We start from the raw sequence: 14,450 nt of genomic DNA on the forward strand, positions 1-14,450 counted from the left end.
TAGTCCAACTTATCTAAACAGTTGATAACAGAGGTTTGAGAGATGTGAATACACAGTCATATTTTATCACGGCATCTGTAATGATTTATAGGACAACATACCGAAGAACAAAAGTTAAAGCAGTTTTATTTATTTATTGTTTAGAATATTTATCTTTCAAAGAAAATTATTGCTATACAGTAATAGCAAGTCAGTTTCCGACCAACAATTCACCATTTCATACAAATAATTGCGCAAAAACAATCTGCTGGATGTGTGCAGAAAGTTACAAACCAAACAATTGAGACATTCTATCCAGTTCCTCATCTTAAGCATGTAAATCTTTTTCGTACCATCAGAGCATACACTTTGACCACATTTACTCACGTATTCCGCCAAGATACAGATCAAGCTAATAGTTACATAGAAACAGTCTCACTTCTAAATTTCTTTAATTTTAAGTTAAAGTGAACTCACATTCTCTTTAGAAAACTGTAACTAATGCTACAATAAAACTTTAAAAAGAAAATATTAATACATAAGTTTGTTATATATTTTATTTCGTTTATTGCACATAAAAAAGTTACAAAGCCATAAAATTGGGCAGTAATGTTAACAGCACATTGCTCTATTTCTTTATTATAAGCTGTGTTTCAAACTGTACATTCCAGTCGAATATCCTTTGGGCTTTGTAGCTTGAATTTGTATAGAATTATGAATGCAGTTGACTAATTATTATAAAATTTGCAGCTTTTTCATTCCCTTTACCTGTATTCCTTGTTTATCAAATGCAACACTTCTCTTCTAGTTCATTGTTTTATAGCAGTTACTTGATAACAAGAGTACATTACTTTGTACTTCTATAAAGTACTCATCACAATTTCATTTCTTCTCCTGATCTGTTTTACCACACAGAGTACCTCACATTCCATACATTTATTTTTACCTCTACACTGAAGAGCCAAAGAAACTGGTACACTTTCCTGTTATCGTGTAGGGGCCCTGCGAGCATGCAGATCTGCCGCAACACGACGTGGCATGGACTCGACTAATGTCTGAAATAGTGCTGGAGGGAACAGATGCCATGAATCCTGCAGGGCTGTCCATTAATCGGTAAGAGTACAAGGGGTGGAGATCTTTTCTGAACAGCACATGGCAAGGCAAATCAGATATGCTCAGTAATGTTCATGTCTGGTGAGTTTGGTGGCCAGCAGAAGGGTTCAACTCGGAAGAGTGTTCCTGGAGGCACTCTGTAGCAATTCTCGACGTGTGGGTTGTCGCATTGTCCTGCCGGAATTGCCCAACTCCGTCAGAACGCACAGTGGTCATGAATAGATGTAGGTGATCAGACAGGATGCTTACATACGTGTCACATGTCATAGTCATATGTAAACGTATCAGGGGCCCATATCACTCCAACTGCACATGCACCACACCATTACAAGCCTCCACCAGCTTGAACAGTCCCCTACCGACATTCAGGGTCCATGGATTCATGAGTTGTCACCATACCTATGCACGTCCATCCATACATTCAGGGTCCACGGATTCATGAGTTGTCTCCATACCTATACACATACAATTTGAAACGAGACTCGTTCGACCAGGCAACATGTTTTCAGTCATCAACAGTCCAATGCCGGTGTTCATGGGCTCAGGCGAGGTGTAAAGCCTTGTGTTATGCAGTCATCAAGGGTATACGAGTGGGCCTTCGGCTCCCAAAGCCCATGTGGATGATGTTTCGTTGAGTGGTTCGCATGCTGACATTTGTTGATGGCCCAGCATTAGAATTTGACCTAATTTGCGGAAGGGTTGAGCTTCTGTCACTCTGTACGATTCTCTTCAGTCATCATTGGTCCCGTTCTTGCAGGATCTTTTTCCGGCCTCAGCGATGTCGGAGATTTGATGTTCTACAGGATTCCTGACATTCACACTCGTGAAGTGGTCGTACGTGAAAATCCCCATTTCATTGCTACCACAGAGATGATGTGTCCCAACGCTCGTGTGCCAACTATAATGCCACGTTCAAACTCACTTAAATCTTGATAATCTACAATTGTATCATGTGATGACCCTACCCCATAGGAAAAATAATTATCAAAATCTGAACTGGGAAGTCACCCAAAATTCTAGTTGGAAAACCAAACTATTTGTTATGTTTCTCAATTGGTCACAATCCCACTTTATTTACGAACTGAAAAACAGAATGTTTACGAGAAACCGCTCTGAAAATAATTTGAGTCGACAAAATTCTATATATACCCTCTGAAACTTTAAAAACATCAAAGACAATATCTGACAAAGTTTAGAAAAGGTGACAAAATTACGTGAATCACATACAACAATGTTAATAATTACATGAACACTGGGAGGATTCACCATGCATCTACTCACTTTTGAGTATAACCAGCATCTTTCAATCCTCCGACTCGTAGCAATACAATATCAAAGCTTTTAATACTGTGTAAACATTCCCCACGTGTTTTGACAACTGGCATCGCACTCACGGCAGGAAATGGACCAGTAGCAAAATAGCAGCTATTATGTCATTGGACGGATCTCAGGCAATTATGGCGCAGCCGTATTTCATGACAAAATACTCTTATTAGTCGCTATCACATTGCTGTACACATTACAACACATAAAATCACCCAAAGTATTGCGGCTGCAATACTTTTGACATGCAAGAAGAAATAGTTCTAATGAGAGGAAGAAGTTTATATTTACTGTTGTTTCAACAATGACTACTGTGCAAGTATTAGTTCACTAATGGTACTTTCATTTTCAATAGCAGAAATCAAACATAAACAAGCAAAGAACTGATCTGAATAGAGTCCATAATTCTACCACTTTTAATAGAAAAAGGAAGTTTTTAGATCAGGGGATAGCGTTCGGTGAAATATCTTAACTTTTCGTTGCATACGAAACGTTGCGCTGGGCAGCACGATGTCGGCGGGTTGCGATGCTGTGAGCTGGACACAGGTAGATCTGCTCGTTAAGCTTCTCCAGGGAAACGCGAAGTTTCTGCACAGCTGTATCAGTAACCCAGTGGCGATTAATAAACCACAAGACGCAAAGCCCATTACGTAGCTAGCGTTCGCATATACACTTTGTGCACTTTCCGTGACGCTTTCCTCCATTACTACACAGTTCGTCACATTCATATAGCCGTAGCCACAAATACACAGCTCATAGACTTGTTCCTCTACGTGATGCACACCATAAACAATGACCACTCTGTTCTCGTAGTTAAAACTTCTGTAACGCCATTGAAAGTCAGATATGCTGCACAGTTCATTGAAGTCTCCACTTTCATGGCTTGACAGAACGCGAAAGACAACAGTTCCACTACCCGAATATCAGTGCCAGCAAAGTTCATTCGCATAAAAGCACTGTTCGAGTCAGTAACAAAAAGTCTTGTTTTTCCCGCGCTCCCTTCACAGGTGCATCGTCCACTATCCTCCGTCCGACTATCGATATCGCTGTCACCATCCTCTGTCTACAGATGTTATATGACTGTCGTAAATTACATAAACCTTTATTAATGTTCTTGAGTGCATTAATAAAGGTCAAAAAAGAAATGTACAAACTTTTCCACATTTACAAAGCAAGAAACATATTTATCCATTGGAAAACGAAATAATCACAATTAAATCTTTACATTTAAAAACCACAGTAGTACGTTACATCATCGTAATTACATACATAGGTAGGAACAAAAGAAGAAAAATAGAAAACAAAAGAAAATCATGGCAAAAAATTTCATATGCGTAATTAGCAATGGCTTCACAAACAGCAGTAGCCGATCCAACAGCTCTGGGTCAGACACTTGTCTTATATAGGCGCTGCCGATCGCTGCGGCGTATTCTGCCTGTTTACATGTCTCTGTATTTGAATAAGCATGCTATACCAGTTTCTTTGGCGCTTCAGTGTATTTTTGAACAAATACGTTTTCTTTTATTATTAATCACACCTGTAAATGAGCATACAGATCAGGAAGCTACGTCGAGAGGCTTTCTTTAGCTGCACACATGAAAGTATTACTTTCTTTTAAATAACAGTTTAACCTACCAAAAAATTGTATCCTCTTACTCCTAAAAATACATTCACACTTCCACACCTAAAACTGATCAGGTATTTTAATTTGTTCGGAGAAAAAGGCATGTCATTTCATGATACAAGAAAGGTGAAAGGTCTCTGTTGGATTCCTTTCATGTTAATTTCTTAAAATTGTTGTCATTTACGGCATACATTCCACTTCTAAATTTACTGTGGTGTTTCTGACTACCTGGGAGGAAACAGAGCAGTGGAACGTGTTACTTTTACACATAAACAAGAATGATCTGTCGCACTACTACACTTTAAAACACAGTTTATATGTAATTCATGCCACACAGTCTCATACAGAACCTACATCCGCTTTCTTATATATACGGTATATGATAAGATACTGTCATCCCCCTTCCCTTCTGTATGAAATGATGAATGAGAAAATGTATTTCTAGTTTCATGCTTGATGGTAGCAGACAAGCCTGTCTGCTAGAGAACAGTAGGACCAAAAAAGTCAGAACAGGTAGCTACACTTTCTAAAAGCAAAGAGGTTTCTATTCGTAGTATGGTCTGGTCCATCCCTTGTCATGTAGCTATAGGAAGCTGCCTCTCTGGTCACTTCCGTTTGTATCTGTGAAGCATCCTCGGTAGGGGCCGACGGCAGTCGGTCCACGACGAACGTCTGAAGTAGTAAGATCTCGGGCTAAGCATGTCTCTGTTAAGTCTGTAGGACAATGGATTTCTTAAGTTCAGCCTAACTGAAAATTTAATCACCTTTATTTCAGATTTAGATCTAAAATATCTAATGTTATCTTAAATTGCAACGCAGTGTAAGTCGAGTGTGAAGTTCAGAATATCTTCCAGTAGTTGCTTTGTCACTACTTTGTGAGTAAAGTGGAACCATGTGTGGATGATCCGTAACTCTAACTAAGATCATCAATCTTAAATGCGAATGTGCGTGAGATTATAACATCTCATCTTGACAATAGTTTTCAATATAGCAACTTTTTTTTATGTTCAACCCACGTGGGGTGTACTTTGTGAGACCATTACCACGTGCTTATACAATTGTTTGACCCATCAGCTTAATAGTAAAACGATAGTAACCAGTTCGAGGTTTTTATTTTGTAATTTGTGTTTCGACGTAATTTATTTTAATTATCAAAATTATTATGGAGTTACACTCTTTGTGTAAACGAAGTTGACCACATGAAGCATGTGGAGTAATCATCAAAGTACCCTCACCTATTCTTTTTGGGAAGATTTAACAGAGAGTTAGTATGAATTTAGTATACCAGTGTGTAGTAATTTCATGACGGACAGGATTGCGCTACAAACGTAACTTCTTTGGGTGAAAATGTGAGTTTGTAATCTTACGGAACACATCAAATACGGAGCCAAGATTGGGAGACTGCATACAACACTACATTCATAAGATAACACACAAAGAACGTTGAAACATGTGGAAGGGGAAATTAACCACAACCAACCGATTCCATTTTCACCCAAAGAAGTTACGTTCGTAGCGCAATCCTGTCCGTCATGAAATTACTACACACTGGTATACTATATTCATGCTAACTCTCTGTGAAATCTTCCCGAAAAGAATAGCTGAGGGTACTCTGATGATTACACCACATGCTTCACATGGTCAACTTCGTTTACACAAAGAGTGTAACTCCATAATAATTTTGATAATTAAAATAAATTACATGGAAACACATATTACAAAAGAAAAATCTCGAACTGGTTACTGTCGTTTTACTGTTAACCTGATGGGTCAAACAATTGTATAAGCACGTGGTAATGGTCTCACAAAGTACACCCCACGTGGGTTGAACATAAAGAAAAGTTGCTATATTGAAAAATATTGTCAAGACAAGATGTTATAATCTCACGCACTGTAAGTGGGCTGTTTAGTTTCTTATATTGGTAACGCCGCCGCCCACCTAGTGCTCTGTATAAAAATCACTGGCTGTGCTGTGTGCAGTCTGTGGCTGGTTTGCATTGTTGTTTGCTTTTGTAGTGTTGTTGCAGTTGGAGGTGAACCGCCAGCAGTGGTGGATGAGGGGAGAGAGATGGCAGAGTTTTGAGAGCGGATGATCTGGACGTGTGTCCATCAGAGACAGTAAATTTGTAAGACTGGATGACATGAACTGATATATATATATATATATATATATATATATATATATATATATATATATATATAATGACTTTTGAACCCTATTAAGATAAATACATTGTTTGTTCTTTATCAAAATCTTTCATTTGCTAACTATGCCTATCAGTAGTTAGTCCCTTCAGTAGTTAGAATCTTTTATTTAGCTGGCAGTAGTGGCGCTCTCTGTATTGCAGTAATTCGAGTAACGAAGATTTTTGTGAGGTAAGTGATTCATGAAAGGTATAGGTTATTGTCAGTCAGGTCCATTCTTTTGTAGGGAATTTTGAAAGTGAGATTGCGTTGCGCTAAAAATATTGTGTGTCAGTTTAGTGTTGATCAGAATAGGTAAAGAGCGAAACGCGAAATGTCTGAGTACGTTCAGTTCTGCTCAGCTGTTTGAAAATCAAATAATGTAAGAGGTTTATCACCACAGTAATTTACTAATTTTTCTAAGGGGACGTTTCATATGTCGACCCTTAGCCGAGGATACCTCACTGGAATCTTCTGATTTTTTCTTGTAATTTGTGTAATTAGTGTAGCTTTTGTTTATTGCTAGCGCTTAATTGTACAGAGAATCTCCTTTGTAGTTGCAGTCTTTCATTGTTGTACAGCAAAACAGTTGTGGCATGCATGTAGATTTGCACCAAGTGTTTCACAGCTGCGCTTGCAATTAACTAGATATTATTTTCAGTGCTATGTTAATGTGTTCTCTTATTTTTGCTCTTCAAATTGTGATTTTATGTGTTATCGTGTGAAATATTGTGACAATAATGGCGTGTGAAAAACGTAACACTAGGCTCCAAAGTAAACTGAGACATAGTAGTGATGATGAGCGTAGCTTATCAGCACCACTGTGTAATGAATTAACAGACATTCAAAGTAGTAATTCGGTAATTGTGCATAGGGAAATGGAGCGGGCGGCAAATAATGGTGTAGACCAGGGCTTCCCAACCTTTTCAGCTGGTGGACCCCTTCTTCAGTCTAAAATCCATGGCGGACCCCTACTCTGTTCCCAATGACCTCCCCCCCTCTCCCCCCCCACCCCCTACCCCAAAGTATCAGTAGTCTTTGGTTTAGAGATGAATGTAAACAACTTGAAGGTCAAAAATCGACTTATGAAATAGGTAGTGCCCTGACAAAGCAAGTTTAACATTTAATGATGCCTGGGGCCGCATACTTGCCAGCGAGTGCTGTGATTGGTCGACAAAGCACGCTCCGTGCATGCGTAAAAGGTTTCAGCGCATCTAGCGCCGTGAGCCGGCGCACAAACGACCCCCATATTGTTTCGAAACAGTCGATCAGAGAAGCTGCATTCTCCAGCACTAAACTGTGTATGCGTTCTCACTTAGGAACCGCAAAGGCTGCTTGGGAATACGACCTGAAGTGAAACTACACATTTCTTTCACACGAAAAAAAAATTGTGATGAATTTGATTTTCACATTTTTATTCAATAATTTTACTCATTATTTTACATGATTTGGTGAAGGGTGGCCGTGGACCCCCTAGAAAGAGCTGGCGGACCCCTAAGGGGTCCGCGGACCACACGTTGGGAAGCCCTGTTGTAGACAGTGAAACAAGTAAAGAACAGGGAAGCATTATCGATCGATCGGTCGGCAACAGCTCGCCTCAGGAATCCGAAATGACAGGACACAATATTGCAAATACTGTAGAATCAGGTTTTGGGTCCTCACTGTTTTTTCAAATGAGTCAAGACACATTTTCTGCTTGTCAAAATGTGAATGTTGCCGGTGAAAATGCACTGCCAAAAAGCATAGAGAAACATATTCCAGACACTAATACATTATTATTGCAATTAATGCAACAAATGGAACAAAATCAGAGACAAACACAGCAAAAGCTTCAAAAGTTAGACACAAAGGAACAAAATCTTCAAAAGTTAGACACCACGCTTGAACAAACACGTGAAGATTTAACTACTGAGTTACATAACATTGAATCGAAATGTCAAAAAGTCTGTAATGATGTAAAAACACAAATTTGTGAGCATTTTCAATCTATTTTTAGCGGCATGAAAATGCATTACAGAATCATGAAGCAGCCATAAAAGAACTGCAAGCTATTGTTCATGAAAATCACGACACCTTGCAAGCTAGAATTGACTCAGTTACATCTACCGATTCGGTTACGGAACTTGCAAAAACTCAGGAAAACTTAATGGACACAGTAGATACGATTTCAACATAAATGGACACTCTGAAAACCACACTGAGGAACTCAGTTCACTATCGGAGAAAGTAGCCGAACTTTCGGATCAGTTCACTAACTTATCTACAAAGGTAGATGATGATCTGAATGACACAAGACCTGTAGCCTTCACTGACACAGAAGAGTATGAACAAATTAGAAAATTCAAACAAAATCAAAATCAAATCAATACGCAACACCAAAGAGAAATCCGGGAAGTACAAGATCAGTTGACACAGATAATACAAGAATTACATATCTCAGAGGACACTCGCGCTCCAATACGGGAACAGGGACATATAAATAAGGAACAGCCACAAAATAATAACACAGGGCACTTCGGAAGTTATGAAAGAAATTGGCAAGGTACACCGAATTTTGAGATGGAACCACCGAAAAGAAGTAACAACGATGTGCGAATCACCGACAGGATGATTTTGACTATAAGCTGTTTATTACTACACGTAAATTCAAAACATTTAAGAATTACGGCAACGACATTCATCCACAAGCGTGGCTTCATCAATTCTCTCATTGTTTTCCTCCCAACTGGTCATTAGAGGACAAGTTAGAATTTATGTGTGGCTATTTAGGGAATGAGCCAGCTGTGAGAATGCGATCTGTCATTCATGATTGTCACAGTGAAGGAGAAATTTATCATGCCTTCCTCTCAGCATATTGGTCTCAAGCTACACAAGACTGAGTAAAACATGGCATCATAATGATGAAACATTTCGAACAATCTGAATTTTCCAGTCTTGTGAAATACTTCGAAGACATTTTACATAAGAATCAGTATCTTACTCACACACATACAGCCCCTCAGAACTCATCCGCATTTGCTTAATCAAATTGCCTGAACATTTACGACATATTATTTTGGCAGGACGTTGCAAAGACGACATTGAAGCTTTTCAGGGACTGTTACAAGAATTGGAAATTGACACTGACAATCGCGGAATGCTAAAACAGGGGCACAACAATTATAGGTCACATCCGTCTAGGGTGACCATATTTTCTTTGGACAAAAGTGGGACTTGCATACATTTTCTTGGCCAAAAAGTGGGAAAATTTTTATTTCTTGTTAAATATCACTTTTAATGCCAACATTTTTTCTTCCTCTGCAAATATAGCCTTCACTGATATTTGTGTGTGTGTGTGTGTGTGTGTGTGTGTGTGTGTGTGTAAAAAACCAAACAAAGAATTAAAAGACTGGGAAGATGTACATTTCAAGTTTTCAGAAATATCAGTAGATATTGAAAAGTATTTTGCACTGTTTACAGCACCTATTACCTGTTTCTGGGAATGCGGAGCTATAACATTGTTGATAATTGCTTCACACTTTGTTCTTCCACACGAAACATTTTCTGCAGTCTTAGAATCAGGAAATTATTATTATTTTTTTGTTTAGTTGAACACTGCAGTCATTAGAATGATAGTTTTGGTGGTGTTTAACAACATGGCAGGGTCCCTTCTGCTGCAGCTAGGTTTTTTTGTTCCTGTGTACATTTGCAGTTACAAAATATCTCGTCATTTTTTGCGAGGAACCTGCCGATCGAAGATTCTTCCCGTGTTTCTCTGATTTCATATGATGCTTGAGATCTGCAGCACCACCATGAGACACGGATACAGCACAGTTACATACGTTACATTTCGCTGAACAGTCATTGTCTGTAACAGTGAAGCAAGGAAATTTCCTCTGAAGCTCTTCCGAAAACTTTGATTTTCGTTTCGCCATCGTCAAAACGTGCTAGCACTTCACGAAACTGATACTGAGTGCTGACAACAATGCCAAGCAAAAGCAAAGAAAATAAGAGTATGCAACAATTATAGTGCTTAAGCTGTACATTGTCAGGGGGTACCAACGTACGGAATGTCAGTTTCAATTGATAGTTTATACAATCGACACTCTGAAAATATTTTAACCACTTTGTAAATGTCTGGAAATAATCCTTGAAAATCGGGACAAATTGCTTGTTTTTTAAAAAAAGTCGGCACAAATTTTTGAGCCTCAGAAAATTGGACAATTTCGATTAATCGGGACGTATGGTCACCCTACATCCGTCACAATTCAGCGATGACAGAAATAATAACTGGACACGACACGGCTATTCTTACAACGTAAATCGTGACCAAAACAGACACCATCCGTATGACAACCGTTGGCACAGTAGTAAGAATTACAGGGAAAGATCACCTCTCCGCAGTAATGACTATCACAGAGACAATCAGAGAAACAGACAATATGGGAACCAAAATAATTATTATGCAGGGAGACAGAATAACTTCAGACGCAACGGTCCACCGTGCAGTTACGATTCCGTGAGAAATTCTCCACCACGTGACCGACAAGAAAGAAACTATGGAATCTACTGACATGACGACAGACGATATGATCGTAACGACAGACCTGAATTGCATCAGAACTGGCGGGATTCAAACAGAGCAGGCCCCTCTCGACAAGGTGAATTTGTAGAAGTTAGGTCTCCAAATCCCAATAACGACGCGCGCCAACAAAGAGACAATAGGCAATGACTCACACCGCTGGCAGCCACAAAACGTACTTATGAAGCTGACGACGTAGCTGCCGTGGCTAGTAATTACGTAAAAATGGAAGACATTAGGGACACCGTACTCCAGGAACACGACGGAAAACATAACAACATTGCATATCCTGTGATTCACATTACAGTAAATGACGTAAAATTTACGGCAGTACTTGACTCTGGCAGTCCCATTTCAGTAATTAGTGAAACAGCCTTTAGCAAATGCAAGAAATCGAACAATTGCCCCACACTTCCGTTGCATAAGATTAAATTTCAAGGTGCAAGCGTTGGAAAAAGTGTAGATGTACGCCAACAAACCAACTTAGAATTCTTTTGTGAAAGCCACAGCTTCTCTATGAACTTTCTTATTGTTCCATTATTGTCGACGGAAATTATATTGGGAGTAGACTTTTTGAATGAATACAAAGCAATCTTAAGCTTTCACGATGCTGAAGTAAGTTTAGAGAATGAAGGTCAGTCAATAGCTTTGAAATTTGAAGATTGGCTCTCAAACCATGACGAGGAAATTAATCGGCTTTACCTCCTGTCAGACAACAGTTCGGAATTTTCGACGGAACTTGACACTAGCAATCACTCTGTAAGTACTGACAGGGATGATATCGACGGCGTATTTGATACTAATGAGTTAATTCAGAATAAAATTCAAACAACTCAGAATTGTAATGACACTAATAGGCAGGACCTTTTTGAGATTTTACCATCACATTCCGCAGTTTTTACTCACAAAACAGGAACAATCAAGGGATTTCAATAGTAATTTCGTGTTCGTGAGCATACTAAATTTTGTGTTAGACCATACGTAATTCCGGCACATTATAGGGACCGTGTTAGAACAGAAATACAATCTATGGTTGACGAGGGCATTATTGAGCCTGCAGTTAGCTCATACAACAATCCATTACATGTTGTTGAGAAGAAAAATGGATCGATCAGGCTTGTCTTAGATTCGAGACAAATCAATACTATCATCATTCCTGAAACAGACAGGCCGCAAACGTTGGAAGAACTTCTTCAAAATTTTAATGGTGTAAAAGTGTTGTCTTCTATTGATCTCAGATCCAGCTTTTATCAGATCGAACTTCATCCAGAATGTAGAAAATACACAGCTTTTCTTTGTTTCGGCGTTTGTTATCAGTTTCGGAAACTTCCTTTTGGTTTGAACATTTCTTCGGCAGCATTCATTCGCGGGCTAAATTCCGTATTACCTGAGTTCTTAAAACGTCACATCACCTTATATGTGGACGATATTCTGATAGCAGAAGCTTCATGGGAACAACATAATCGCATCCTCAACAGTTTGTTACGTATTTTTGCAGAATCTGGAATTACAGTTAACTTGGAAAAGTCTGAATTCGGTAGGTCAAAGGTGAGATTTTTGGGACGTATTATTTCTTCTGAAGGCATTCAGCCGGATCCTGAAAAGTTAGAAGCAATCAGAGCCATTCCAGTTCCATTCACAAAAAGAGAAGTCCGCAGTTTTCTAGGTCTCGTAAATTTTTACCGTCGTTTTCTGAATATGCAAATTCTAGTAACACCAAAACTTTGTTCTCTCACTGGAAAAAATACTATTTGGAACTGGGACGAACAAGCACAGTTGGAATTCAATTCTTTGAAAGAATCGCTACCTAACGCGCCAATACTAGCTCATCCAGATCTGTCACAAGATTTATGCCTTAGCACGGATTCTTCTAAAGTCGGTCTTGGTGCCCATTTATTTCAAGAAGCCATAGAAAATGACACTACTGTTCAGAAAACCATTGCTTTTGCTAGCCGAGTGCTAACAAAATCTGAAAAAAAATATTCTGTAAGCTTTGCAGACTTTATTGTCACAGAAGATATTTACACTTATTTCAAAACGTGCTGAATGAAATGCCTCATGACTCCACTGCTTTACCACCTATTCTTATACTGAAGAATGAAGAACCACCAAACAGAATCAGAGAGCTTGTACCTTTTCCGAATACACGTAAACTTCGACACAAAAACATAACTAATTTGGCTATTAAAAATATAAATTCTGCTGCAGACACAAGGAGAAAACTACACGGTAAAGCAAATGCAAAGAAACTATATATTGGCCAGAAAGTTCTCATTACAGCTCATTCATTGTCACATAAAAAGAAACACTTGAGTCACAAAGTCTTTCTGATTTACAATGGACCTTACAGAATCCGACGTATACCACATGATAATTGCGTTGAAGTTGAAACTCTGCGTACTAGGAAGAGTAAAGGTTTACACCACATTTCACACGTAAAACCGTTTACTGAGAGATAATCTGCTTTTTAACTTAGTGTTTGCTATAAATATTTCACTTCACGTTACTAGTTTGCTTTGTCAGACTTAGAATCTGTTAACATGCAACAATGTTTGAAGGTAAATATCCAGTCAAGAATCAAGAGAACTTATTTAAACAGAAATTACGAATGCATTATTATAGTGAACAGATGATACAGTGTTGTTATTTGTACATTCTTGCTTGTTAGTTGCACGATTACGTAACGAATGTACGGCTAACATACTTAGAACATATACTGCTAATGAGATTTTAATGCAACATTTTGGTTTACTTGAAAAGATACTCTTTATTTCAAGTACATTCAGTGAGATTAAAGATGACTTAGCATTTGGCTTCTTTGATAGCTACACGATTATATCACAACGCTACTAATATGTGACACAATTTACATTGTTGCTTTCACGGTGTATCTGTTTTATATGTGCACAGTTTTTCTGTATTATTCTGGAAAGTAAAACATGTTTTAGTAGTAACTTTTGTGGTATAGCTACAATGAGACAGCCTTTTCCATAGCACAACAATACTTTACAGCACAGTACTTTCTTCATCACGGCAATAAGCGTAATAACTAAGATATCTGTACGCAAAGCATTTCACTTTTGTTTATGATGAGGTGAGTACATTGACTTCAGCAGAACTTTGCTTACAGAGGACGATAACTACGACACTTCCACAGAATTATCTTACAGCAAGACGCACATTTAGCGCTACAGGACACGCATTTGAGTGATTAATTTTGTACTTAAAACATTTATTTTTAAAGATTTTTGAATCACAAAGATACAAAGAAAGTTTTCGGTGAAACATTTCATTCGATTGCTGTAATTTGTAACACCTGAGGGTATAATTACATTATCCTCAGGGGGTACACGCTTACTTTGTGTACCATGTGCTTGGCAAGCACAAGGAGCCCTAGCTAATATGGTATTTGTTTATACAACTTTACACATCGGTACCATATTTCTCTAACACAGAATTACACAGCTATCTGATTACTTAAAAGAGAAACAAACATTTTTTTACTACATCAGTGACAGATGTTTACGCAATTACGCAGTTGGATAACTTCAGACTTATGAAACTTTATTTTGTCTGTACCTTGTGAACTGTCCATTTTTTTTTTCTTTTTTGGAACCAATGTGATATTATGAGAGCTTTGAATGATGTAGTTGATATGGGATCATG

The sequence above is a fragment of the Schistocerca americana genome, chromosome 3 (assembly GCF_021461395.2).
Source record: "Schistocerca americana isolate TAMUIC-IGC-003095 chromosome 3, iqSchAmer2.1, whole genome shotgun sequence".
In the NCBI taxonomy this organism is placed as follows: Eukaryota; Metazoa; Arthropoda; class Insecta; order Orthoptera; family Acrididae; genus Schistocerca; species Schistocerca americana.